The following is a 3,766-nucleotide window of genomic DNA, read 5'->3' on the forward strand; positions in this document are numbered from 1 at the left end:
CACTTCTACGCGGAGAACAGTCACAAAGTAAACGATAAAAGCGATTAAAAATTTCAAACATGCAATAGCTTCTTCTCTTGAATTATTGCATGTAAGAGAAAGGAAAACAAAACAAAAACAAAACCCCAAAAATTTCTAAAGGGGCAACTGTTTTCAGATATTGTAAAATGACACTGGCATTCAAAACTATGAGTGTTTATTCTCGTAGGTGTCACACTGTCCGAGTGCTGGTCAGCTTGAAAAATACACGGACACGAAAGTGTTGTGCAGATAGTTTCCCGTGCATTTCGCATAATATTTCCCTAGGTATCAAGAATTTGTGAGCGTGTATTAACAGAATGCGACGAGTCAGTCCGATAACCGGAGGGGTAAAAGATTGGTGTTTTCCGCCGAGCCAGCAACTAAGACTATATTCCGGCAAGGCAGCGAGACATGCAAACAGATGCCACATAGAGAGAAGAATAGCGTGCCCGAGACGAGAGTTGAACTCAGGACAGCCAACGTTCACAGAAGACAGGCGCTAACCTTTGCGCCAACTGACCGACCCGACAGCCGAGGGCTAGATTAACAACTGACAGTTGACCCTCTAAGTCATTAAAATGCAATATTAATATTTACTTCTAAGTGAGAACACAGAGGGGTGAAACCGCAATGCAAAGAAAAAGACGCCTAGGCAAGAAGAGCGCCAGTGCATCAGGAGAAATTCTTGTCGGAGACTGAAGCCGATGAGCCATTAGCAGATCGCCGAAATAAAGTGAAATAAAAAAAAAAAATTTAAGCGCTCTTTTAATTGAAGTGCAATAAAATGGAGAACATAACTTTTGCCTTAGGTTTCCATTTTTTCTTTAACACATATAACTTAAAACTGATGCCCAACCTTTTTCGGCCTGGGGGCCAGATCCATTTCCGACACGCGTGTCACGGGCCGCTTCACCGCAAAAATACAAAAAAAAAAAAAAAAAAAAAAAAGGAACAGATATTATTAGAAACAAGTTGTACTTACCATTAATTATGTAGTAATTAGTGGGATATTTGAAGTTGTTTTTCCGAAACCAACTTCTGCATGTCCGGCTGCATCGTAGAAACACCAAGTCGGAGCACTGAATCGAAATGTTCGTCCGCGAGGCGATGACGTAAGAAAACGTTTGTTCACACACATAAGTACTTGTAAACATCGTGATCATCCTTAACGCTTGTTTTCGGAGATTTGGACAAGTTTCTGTAGGCAACTCGGCGTAGAAAGCAATTGTCTGCAGCGCTCGAAATTTGTCAAGTAGGGATGTCTGGCTTTGCAAGTCAATCAGTTCCAGTTGCAGGTCTGTCGGGGCACTTGACACATCTGCCGCAAATGGATTTTCGAAGAGACGTATTTCATCCTTCAAATCATGAAAATCCTTAAATCTTTCACTGAAATTATCCTTCAAGAACCCCAGAAGTTGTATCATTCTTGCCTTGGGGAAAGACATATTTAGCTGCTGATCCTGACCTAGGGCTGTACACGTTGGGAAGTGGACAAGCTGCACCTTTCCCGCCTGCTGAATGAAGAGTTGCAATGTCGCTAGGAATGCTGTTATGTCCACATACACATGCGAAATCAAATTGTTTTCCCTAGTAGTTTGGTGTTGAGTTCATTCAGATGTCACGTGATGTCGCATAAAATCGCCAAATCCCACAACCACGAGGGGTCGTTCAGCTGAGGCACTTGCTTTGATTTCCCCATCATAAAAATTTCAATCTCATGTCTCAAATCAAAAATCCGTTTCAGTACCTTTCCTCGCCCTAATTAACCAGCGGACTTCACTGTGGAAGAGAAAGTCTTCATATTCGCATTCTATTTCTGTCAAAAATTAAAGATCTGTCAACTTTTCTAGGAAGTTTCTGCACTCTTCGTTTCTTCGGCTCTCCCATTTCACCAGCGCGCAACTGTGAGCCGCCAGACGACATGACGACATTTTCCTACTAGAGGCCCCGACAGGTGTCGAGGGTCAATTTTGTGCAGTTTGACTTTTCTTTAAAAATTGATTCTTTGGTTATTGAACTAACAGAAAAATACACTTCTGTGTTAAAATAAAAGTTAGAAATTGTCTTAAAAAAACATTTTAATCGAGGTAACCCAAGTCGATCCGTCCTGATTTCCACAGGAAAATGACGAAATTCAAACGCTGTTTCGGTATTGCTTCCCTGTCAGAACCCCATTGTCTTATACCTTGCTAGAAAGCCCGGAGTCTGTATTTTTAATCTCTTTAACGACTTATTGAAATATTAATCAATCAAAAGATCACTAATCCCCTGTGGAATGCGGCGTCTGGTTTCCAAGAATGAAATCCATCGAAAGATTGAGAGACGCCCCTACGTAGGGATAAATACTTCTTCTTCCCTTTTTTTTATTACTAGCATGCCGATTTCCTGTACTGTGGGCAGAAGCTTCGCGGGCCGAATATGGCCCGCGGGCCGTAGGTTGGGCTTCCTTGACTTTAAATATAAAAATGTGCGGCGCCCTAATTATCAGATTTTTAATAGCTTGAGAGAGTAGTGAAACTCTCTCGACAGGACATACCTGAGATCACGTAGAACTTTAAACAGTCTGAAAATAGTCTGAAAATCAGTTTCGAGGTCTCATTCACTTCGGAGCAGGTGTATACAACACTATTTAGGCTGCTCTTGTCCTTCATTGGTAAACTGTTGTAAAAGCAGATAAACCAGGACAGCTCACTTTTGACATGGGATGTATAAAATGGTTGAAATAATTTCTCTGACAGAAACATGTTTCCGATTCCAGAGAAGGAAGAGGCGCAGACTTTGTTGGTGCAATGGAAAGAATGCGAGAGTAAAATGAGGAGCAATTACTTCGGTTATCAACAGGAGTGTGGAGAAAGATTCCAGAGAAAAAGGAGAAATCGTTGAGAATTGACTCGCACATTAACATCTTCTGTTGCTAGAAAAACATTACCACGGCACAGGCGGGTAGATCAATGATAGTTGGGTTTCCATGGAAACTCTCTACTACCTTTAATTCTGTTGTCTTCACAGCCTTTACCTGGCATACCTGTCTGAACTACTAACGTCTTGCCACCTGAGTCGGTCTCTTGGGTCTCATTGTTGTCCTCCTCTCCATACCAGACGTTAGTTTTAGTAAAAATACTCTTAAGTTCGGTAAATCTTTGATGTTTTTAAATGTTTTCCGTCTTGACACTGCACATGGAAGAACCTTAAACAGTGCACTGTCTCTTATAGTCGTCTGTCTGTGTTGTACCTTTTGATTACATGTACTTGATCAACTGCCTGTGAAAATCATTCTGCGTGCGTGATGTCAAAGGAAGAGGAACATTACGATGACAATCATCGATTCTTTCTTCGTAGCAGGAATTCTAGGCCATGCAGCTTTGCTATTGGAGTTCCAAGAGACAGGATGTTCTTGCTTTGTGCGCCTGCAGTTGTCATCACTCGCTCAGTTGTCTCCTGACTTGCAGGTGATGTATGGCAAGCTGATCGGCCCATCGCAGACATTAACACCTGCCAGGTGCGTATACAGGTTTCCTAAACACTCTTACGTATAGTATGTATGATAACATGAAGGTTGTGTCTCACTACAGAACTAACATAAGACAGCGAGACTGAAAAGACGAGGGTGTATAAGCCAGCAGGGGAAACGACTGAAATAACAGACTTGGTGCTGATGCTCTTTTGCTACACAGAAATTATTTAAATAAATTAATCGTAAAATTGTATAGTTTATTTGAAAATTTACATGTGTGCACGTTCGGGA

Source organism: Pomacea canaliculata, linkage group LG14 (assembly GCF_003073045.1).
Source record: "Pomacea canaliculata isolate SZHN2017 linkage group LG14, ASM307304v1, whole genome shotgun sequence".
In the NCBI taxonomy this organism is placed as follows: domain Eukaryota; kingdom Metazoa; phylum Mollusca; class Gastropoda; order Architaenioglossa; family Ampullariidae; genus Pomacea; species Pomacea canaliculata.